We start from the raw sequence: 9,768 nt of genomic DNA, 5'->3' as shown, positions 1-9,768 counted from the left end.
TTCTGCAACACGGTCTGAAACAAATTCAGTTATATGTGTCTTTGAGCAGCAAGAACTGAGATAACGCCTGATGCTGTGAGTGCAGGGCTTCCGTGTCCATTGTTTAGGGACAGGCAGCCCTGAAAGATTGCACTCAATGGCCATTCCACAAAACAAGAAAAATAACTAAATGGAAATATAACCATAATGATCATTTTAAATATTTCATTCAGTATGAAATATAGATCTTCATTCATTAATATTTTATTGGAGAAATGAGTTACTGCAGGTCAGGCAGCCAGTACACACCAACATACACCAAGAGAGGAAAGTAGAAAGAATCTGGGTTCATAATACTGGGGTTGCATAGAACAAATACTAGAATCATATTCCGCAGTGCCAGAAAGCACTGGCTCCTCTAGGGCTTCACCATGTAGGCTCCAGAGATGGTAGTTTCTGTATCTTTAGCCCCACCCTATCACCAAGATCCTATAGTCCATGTTCAAGTGATACCTGGATGTCCCATTATCACTTTACCATGAAAAATTGAAATCACACTCTGCCTCTCCTTTCTCGAGACTGCCTAGCTCTGATCATCCCACTTTGGTCACAGGAATAAGAAGTTAAGTGATTAAGAGCTCAGTATAACAAGGATAATAGAATTAATAAGAAAGTAAAACATGTTCACAGCAAAAACAAAACAAAACACAACCAAAAATAAAAATCACCTATAATCTTCAAACTCAGATACACCTGCTCCTAACACTATGGGTTATATTCTTCCAGTTTCACTGGTGAGTAACCACCATATTCTTCCTGTGTTGAAAATGCTTATTTATTATGCTTCTTGCCCATTTTCTACTATGGAATTTAATATTTTCTTCTGGATTTTTCAAATATATTCATAGCTTCATATTTATACACTTGTATTTATACATTTATACCTTTGTCTATATAGGTAGTGCAAATACTTCTCCAATTTATCCTAAAACTTTTAACTTTGTTTATAGCTCTTCTGGTTAATATGAGTTTTCATTCTTTTCTGTTTTAAAATCTATTAATATGTTCCTCTATATTTTGCTTTTATGTGATATCAGATAGATGCCCACCTACATTTTCTTCTAAGCCGTTCATGATTTCATTTTTTTTATGTTTATCTTTTTAATCCATCTAGAAATTTCTTTGGCAAACGATATGAAGCAGGTATCTAGATGTTTTCTCCAACAGTTAGCCAATTATTCCAACACCATTTATTTAATAATCATCTCCATTCACTGATTTAAAATATTAACTTTCATTTGATTAATTATACATCCTCTTAGAATTTTGTATTAGAATTGCATTAACCTTATCAACTCATTTCAAAACCCAAGCAAATGAGTTCCATTTACACATTTTAAATGTTGGTAATTTTTTAAATTCTTTTTTTTCATTTTTGATGACATGTATTGTTTTCTTTCTAATAGTATGATCAATTGTCCATTACAGACATCTAGTGAATGTTGGCATTTTTAAACAGGAACATGAGTGTCTAGGTTCTGGCAGGAAGATAGATCTAGGTCTGAATAAGGGAAAATTCTTCTTAAATCCCAGATTCCGTCAAGCGTGTCTAAGGTATTATTTTTATTCACTGCTGGTAGTGCTCTGTGAACTGTCTCATGAAATTTTTCTTCTATGGTTTTGCTGCTTGCTTTACTTTCTGAGGCATGCCCTGCTACGAATATTTTGGATTTCCCAGATCATTTCACGGTTCCCTAACCTCTTTCATTTATTATTTGCTCCTTTGAATTCTGGCAGAATGTCTAGAATATGCCTTTATTTTCACATTCAGCTTGTTGGCAGTATCCACTGAGCTGTTCACTGCCACATGGAGGTTTTAAATTCTACAGTTGCATTTTTAAAAATTTCATCCAGTCTTTCCTGATTTCGTATTGTTACTTCTATGACATTGCTCAAATTTCAAAAATGTAATATCTACTTGAGTGTTATAGAGAACATACATTAGAAATGTTCAGTGATTTCTCCATTTATTGCAGCAGTTTGAGTTTTATAGGAAGAATCTTGCTCGTATGCTGCAGAATGGTATCGTTTTAAACTGTAGAATATGTTTGTGCTAGTGGTTTTTCTCCATTTGTGCATTTTAAAAAGAGTTATATATGAGAACAAACTAGCCGTTACCAGTAGGGAGAGGGGTGGGAGAGTGGCAAAGTTGGGAAAGGGGATTAAGAGGTACAAACTACTATATACAAAACAAATAAGATACAAGGATGTAATGCACAGTACAGGGAGTGCAGCTAATATTTTATAATAACTTTATATGGAGTATAATCTGTAAAAATACTGAATCACTATGTTGAACACCTAAAACTAATATAGTATTGTAAATCAACTATACTTCATTTCTTAAAAATCGTTGCAAAAAAAAAAAGAGTTGTGTTAGTTAAGAGTTGAAGATATTAAGGTATTATGAGCTGACATGGTTTCTGTCATCAATGTTGTACCAAAAACAATCTTTTGAATACTTTTAGTCCCCCCAGAAAAGAGGGAATTCACTAGCACTGGAATTCACCAGCATTAGAGAAATATGGAGGTACCGGCTTGGAGGTGACTTGGTCTTTTTGCAGGTGAATTTGTCTTAGGAGTGGTGAGACAGTCAGAAATTGTAGAGACCATTCTCCATTCTCTGTTGCCTGTGCCAGGATTAAGAATCGCCATTGGCCACCTGCTTGGTGCAGCCTCTGGAACACAACTGGTACCAAGAACAGCTGATAGGGTGCAGATGTCCTTCCTGGCCACCCCACAGCCTGTCTATTCTCAAACTTCCACTTGCCCAGAACCTTTGGTGGGTGGGGAATTGAAGGGATTTGATTGGGTCTCTTCAGCTTACTTCCCAGGCAAACTGTTCTTTAATATGCAGAAAAATGCATGTCTTCTTGGCTAGACACAGTAGAGTTTTACCCTCACTTGAGCCAGTAAAATTTCCTCCAAGTTTCTGGAGCTTGTCTTGCATCCTTTCCTAGTTTCCAACGCAGAATAAGCCGCATTATTATCTCTTGGTAATTTCTACAGGATTCTAGAGGCAAGAGGTTAGATGTATGTAAGTGATTATCTTTCTTGAAAGTTTGAAAATGCATTTTAGAAAATGGAAAACACTAATAACCTATTCCAGTCAGTGTTGACCCCAGTCTAGCAGTCATCCAGGTTTTAAATTGGTAGAGTCACTTTTGACTCCTTCTTCTTTTTCCTCCCCATCTCAACACAGCCCCCAAGTTTTTAAAACACTACTTGCAGGTCAGTTTTTCTTTTCAAGTGACAAAGCCCTTCTCTCTAGTGGAATCCCACATTGCAATGTGTCCCCAGTCCTGGTCCCTGACCACAATCTGTCCTACATGCCCATGAAGTGAATCCTCCTAAAACATCTCAAACTACCAGCAACTCCCACTTTCAATTGGATAAAATTAAAATGCTCTTAGGTTTCTCACTATCTGATTTCTTCATGTAGAAACAATCTTATTTCAATCACTCCCTGACACAAAACATCCTCACCTTCCAACATGAGCCCCAAGACACACAATGCTCAATATCAACACCAAACCTGCCTCAAATGCCCTACCCACCCCCCTGTGAGACTATAAGTACCTGGAAGTGAGGGTCAAGTCCATTTACCTTCACAAGGTCACAATATTAAACAAATATGTATTGAATTGTACTGATTGCTACCTTTCACATCTTTTCTAATCCAGCACCATACCATCATCAGTGACATCTGTTACAAATACTCAGGCTTATCCATGGATCCAAGTGTCTGCTTTTTATAATTATTTTTTAAGTTTTTCTTTGAGACATAATGTAGATCAATATTTCATAAATGTTTTATTAATGATGAAAGCAAAGAGTATTCTCTGCAGGATACAAAGATCAATATATACACATTTACACGTACTACCTTATTCATTATATTATTCAGGATTTACATAACTTGGTTTTTTTTTTCTATTTGGTCAAAAAAAAAATACAGATATGTGTTACAGTCTTCTGCAGTAACTCTGTGAATTTCTCCCTTTCTTCCTAAAACTCTTTTCTTTGTCTCTTCCAATGATAACCGTGTCAATCGACGTTCAGTCACATAAGCAGAAAAACTATGAGTTGTGGGATGGTGCACTTGGATATGACACAGTTATGGGAGGAGCGGGGAGTGTATGTCTGAAAGGGGATGTCGAGGATCAGAGGAGTCGGTAACAGGCTACTTTGAGAAGCGAAGTACTTCCAGCCACTAAAGTGAGGCCGTCGGAGGAGAGAAATCTTGGAAGATATCCGTAAGTCCCAGCGAAGTGTCTGACGATGCACCAGCTGACGAGAAAAGCTGGAGTCTGACCATGGACGAGCTGAAGAGAAAAGCTGGAGTCTGACGATACACCAGCTGAAGAGAAAAGCTGGACATGGAGTTGAAGGATCCAAAGACAAGCTGGAACCCTCTGGCTCCTCTAAGTCTGTCACCACAGCCAAGTCGCCATAACCTTGTACTTCCCCAGTCTCATACTAGTACCTCTTGTGGCTGTCTCTAACTGGGAAGGGGATTCTAGGAAACGTTAACAAAGTTGACAATAAAACAATCCAGTACAGTCCAACCCTTGTCAATGCGGACTCCCTGTATACATCTTTTAACCATATTAAATTTTAAATAAAGGTAATAGAAAAATAATACTCCACCCAAGATGCAAACATATCCCTCCTACAACCTAAGGAAATCCCTCTCCCCAGAAGAGGACACAAATGTTCCATGTCATTTCACTTGGAGATTATATATATATATATATATCCAAGTAAGGAGGAAACGATGCTCTTTTATGTAACTGGTTGTTATCATAGCTAATGTTTATAAACTCTTTCTTCCTCTATTCATTCCATATTCTCTTTCCCTCAGCTAGTCCTACTTCCTTGCCTGGACTCAAATCTTTATTTCTGAAGCATCTATACAGTATCAGCCCTGCCTTTATTAAGTATTTGCCACTGGTTATCTGTCAGTGTCAAATTTTGGTGGTGGCATGAGGTTTTTAAAAATCTTATTGTATACGTTAATTGGTATTTCAGGAAGAAGTATTTAAGTAAGAGGCTACAAAAGGAGCTTAAGCCAAACACCATTTTGAATCAGAACTGAGATTTACTGATATAGACAAACATGGTTTTTTTAAAAAAACAAAAATGTTTTATCTAATGGTCACTGTCTTCCAAGAACACCACTTGTCTTGGGGAACACTGAAATGTTCTCTAGAGAGCTCAGACTCAGTAGGAGGCATTGCAATGTAAAGCAGTGATTGTAGTGGAGTGAAATCTATTACAATCTGTGGAAGCACAAAGCTGAAATAATTGGCTTGACTGAAATGCTGAATGAAAACATCACCGAGCAATGGGTATTTTAGCTGCATCTTGGAAAAGTGAGAAGGAGTTTCCCAGAAAGACGTACTGGGGAAAGGTAATCAAGGGAAAAGAGTAGCAAATTCACAGATAAGAAGAAGTAAATAGCAGGTTGAAAAATCAACCTTGATGATATAAAAATAAAAGCATACCAAATGCCAGTTAAGAGGTAGAAGAGGATGTAGAAATGAAGGGAATGATGGGATATTAATACCATTGCAAAAATGGGAAGCCCAGAAAACTATTCCTTTTTTTTTTTTTTTTTTTGCGGTACGCGGGCCTCTCACAGTTGTGGCCTCTCCCGTTGCGGAGCACAGGCTCCGGACATGCAGGCTCAGCGGCCATGGCTCACGGGCCCAGCCGCTCCGTGGCATGTGGGATCTTCCCGGACCGGGGCACGAACCCGTGTCCCCTGCATCAGCAGGCGGACTCTCAACCACTGCACCACCAGGGAAGCCCCAGAGAACTATTCTTTACAGAATATCTTTTGGATATTTAAAGTTGCAGACTGGACAGAAGAAGAAACTTAGGATTCTTACTTAACTATATTGGGAGAAAGGGTGGGAAATCAGGAAGGGTGTGAGCTACACCAATCTCTAGAAAGGTAGGAAGTCAGTGGACTCTATATAACAATGATAAATAAAGAAGATAAAGATATAATCATATTATTTAGATATTGGCAGTAACAAAATAGAAGAAAGAAATGGTTAAGATTAGTTTGACTGAAATCGTCAAATCAAGACAATTTTGAGAGTAAAAGTAGATGCCATTAACAATTATGCTGGGGAAATGAGCATAAACCTGGAATGAATTGGACAAACTGGGAAGTACAGTCACCATATAGGGAAGGGACCAGTTGCTTAACCTTTCTGTACTATTTTTTTTCTAACTATGTGTATGCCTTTATATATATAAAAAAATCCTTCATTGTCTTGCCTTTTTACTTTTTCATATGTCCAAATGATGTGACTCCTTGTCTGTCTGCCTAATATGTTTTTGAACTCCTAGAAAACAACAGTCACGTCTGACTCATCTTTTGATAACAGCAGAGAGACTAGTTGTCATGCCCGTTGAGTTAGCAGACTAACCTACTCCTTCTGAGTTCCTTATATGGCTTTCACATTTTACTGCATATTTTTTTCAATTAGTCAAAAATATCTAGTAGGTACGAGTCCTGGAGATGGAAAACAAACAATTCCTAAAGGGATGATAAGCATCACATGAAAGGAACTCTGCTTTCTAACTGTCCAAAACATGAGGACACAGGTTATTTTGTTTGATCTTCATGAGAACGTTCCTTGGAGAGACTGTACTGTATTTATCTTGCAGATGAAGAAGAGGAAGTTCAGAGAAGTCAAGCAGTTTGTCAGGAGTCACACAGATTTTTAATAGGAGAGTTAAGCCCAGATCACAAGAATGTTAATTGCCATCCTGATTCTCTGCCCATCACTAGCACCGCCTTTCCAATGAATCATTTTCCTATCTTCACTGAAGAGTCCTGGCAGAAGTAGGATTTCTGACTGCAAACAACAAACTCTGTATTCTCCTTTTCCATTTTCTCCTCCGGTCTGGCTCCTTTTCATTCTATGCTGCCAGTTCCTTATGATTGAAATTTGAAAGCACGTAACTGTTAATCTAGGAGTGATGAAAGAGTTTCATTTCTCAGAAGAGTCAGTACTCATCATCAGCTGTGACAAATGAGCCCCTAATATCCCCTGATCCCATTATATTGTGATTAATTGTGCCAGTTTAAGTCAATAATTCATTTGTTAAAAATAGGCCTGCAAAGTATCATTTGTCTCATGGGAGATATCAGAATAAAAAAAATTCATTTGCTACTTCTCATTAAATTAGTGTTGGAAGTTATATTGAAGAGCCCTGTTCATCAAATACTTATTGCAGGCTGATTTGATAATAAGTTGTATTTGTCTAAAATTATGTCTGCTAACTGTCATAATGGTCTGCATTTTCCCCGTGTTAATGAAGGAATAAAAATCTAAATACGTGCATGACTGGAGAAAAGGATGGGACTTGAAACTGGGATTAGAATAATTCCTAAATGGTCTGGCTTTCATTGCATTAAAATTAAAAAAAAGGAAGTGAGAGAGAAATTGAGCAGAGTGTTCTCCTCCTGGGCCTGGGACTGTCCAGGGAGGTGCTAAGCTGGTTTCCTATGAGATGGAACTTCCTCATTGTCTCTTATCTAGAAATTATTATAAATGGTGCCGTCAGCCTCATTGGGCCAGTAAGACATTTTCAGCTATAAATGATTTTAAAGAAGATAGAACTGAAGAGCAGATCCAGTGCAAATGATAATGGTCACCATCAAATGAGACACAGGACTCACGTCTTATTATTTCCAAAGCAATATCATAGCCACTATGGAAAGATGGCTCAAATGCTCCTGGAATATCTGGATATGAGATGGGGGATGATGACTTACATGACAGATGCTTCTGAAGGTGAGGCTGCTTTCTCAGAACTTGGGGTGTTTGGGACTGGGTAGAGGCAAAGGAAGAATGAAAAGTGGGGTGACTCTAACACGACAGGGCAGAGCAGCGAGGGTATGAGGCCACGTACCAGGCACATATTGGGAACTTCATATCTGATGGATGAAAAGGGAAAGAGAGAAAAAAAGCAGAAGGGAGAGAGGAGGCAGGATACATATGGGGGAAGGGAAAGAGTGAAAGAACAGAGGAAAGTGGACTGACCACAGCAGACCATCGTGCTTTCTGGGAGCAGCTCTGAATGGCCGGTCCTGAGACCAGCTACCCAAGCATAATGTGTGAAGAGTTTGAAAATTTCAGACTCATGGGCTCTGAACTCAATCAACCCCCCTCCCCAAATCCTTCTTATTAGGCTCAAAATGGTACCCAAAATAATGCATTTTTAAAATGCTCCTCAAGACACTCTCCGTGCGAATACCTGGCCAGAGAGGGCCAAAGCTATGGTGGCTGTTAGGTTGGGAAAGGAGACAACAATGCCAGCAGGTCTGATATGTGCATCTGTAAGAGTGCATGTGGCCAAAAAAGAGGAGTCCAAGGAGCAGCTAGTGAAACCAAAGCAGCTCCCCATATATACTGCGCCACCTCTCCAGTCTAAATATGTTGAAGAACAGCCCGGTGACTTACAAATGGGCTTTGCATCCATTCGCACTACAACTGGTCATTATATTGGCTGGTGCAAGGGTGTTTATGTCTTTGTGAAAAATGGGATAATGGATACAGTACAATTTGGAAAAGATGCATATGTCTATTTGAAGAATCCACCTCGAGACTTTCTTCCGAAAATTGGAGTGATTACAGTTTCAGGATTGGCAGCCTTCATTTCAGCGAGAAAAGGTTCTAGGTTTAAGAGAATTGCTTATCCATTGGGACTGGCCACTTTAGGAGCAACTGTTCTCTACCCTGTTCAATCAGTAATGATTGCAAAGGTAACTGGGAAAAAGGCATGTGCTATAAGCCAGCAAATTTATGAAGCAGTTCAATCATTGTGGACAAAAAACAACAAAAAGGAGTCATTTCCTGAACCAAAAGAAAAAACTAAGCTAGGAAGCTCTGATGAAATAGAAATACCTGCAAAAACAACTCACAACCTTTGTGCCTTGCCAACAGAACTCGGCTCTGAAACAAAGACCAAACCAGAATCCACCTCAGGTGCTACACAGTTTATGCCTGACCCCAAGCTCATGGATCACAGGCCGTTCCATCCGGAGATGTAGGTATGTACGGCACTAGAAGCTGAAGTAGCCTGCACAGAGAACTACAAGATGTGTGAAGTTGCAAATAATGATGAAAAAAAGCATGTAATGGGTAACTGTGATGCATAGAGTATAATTTAAACCAAGTTTTTCCCTTATATCTTTGAATGTACAGTTAGACAATTCACATAAGTGATTAAAACACAAATTGAATACAATCCAAACAATATTAAATGACAGATGAAGACACAGAGGTAGAAGTATTAGGATGCATTTGGTGACTTTTAAGGGTATTTATAAAAAAAATAAAAATAAATATATGAACACAGATGAGACTAAAATCTGAAAAAATATGTATGTGTATCTATAAATATGTATACATTTGCACATATATATTTGCTTTAGCTTTTCTGAATTAACGTCAGCTAAATTAGAATAGTGTGTGGAAGGATGTGTTCCCTCCTCCTCTTTGTTTTTCATTTCCCAGAGTTGGAATAAAATATCCATATTTTATGACAAAAAGAAAAGAAAAGAAAAGAAAATGCTCCTCAGGTGACACTGCTATACGGTCAAATTTGGAGAGGCAAAGGGAATATTTGTATGCTTGGGTAGTCACAAAATATGACTCAGGCCACTTCGGATGACAAAAAAATGACATCATTATGAAGACAAGT

At 38.3% G+C, this 9,768-nt stretch overlaps 1 pseudogene; it reads left to right on the top strand.

Annotated features, from left to right (window-relative positions):
* Window positions 1-8,327: 8,327 nt before the first annotated feature.
* Window positions 8,328-9,115, top strand: LOC137215986 (MICOS complex subunit MIC27 pseudogene; annotated as a pseudogene).
* The last annotated feature ends 653 nt before the right edge of the window (window positions 9,116-9,768 follow it).

The sequence above is a fragment of the Pseudorca crassidens genome, chromosome 21 (genome assembly GCF_039906515.1).
Source record: "Pseudorca crassidens isolate mPseCra1 chromosome 21, mPseCra1.hap1, whole genome shotgun sequence".
Taxonomy (NCBI): Eukaryota; Metazoa; Chordata; class Mammalia; order Artiodactyla; family Delphinidae; genus Pseudorca; species Pseudorca crassidens.
The sequence above is the reverse complement of the archived record's forward strand: the minus strand, read 5'-3'. Positions and strand labels throughout refer to the sequence as shown.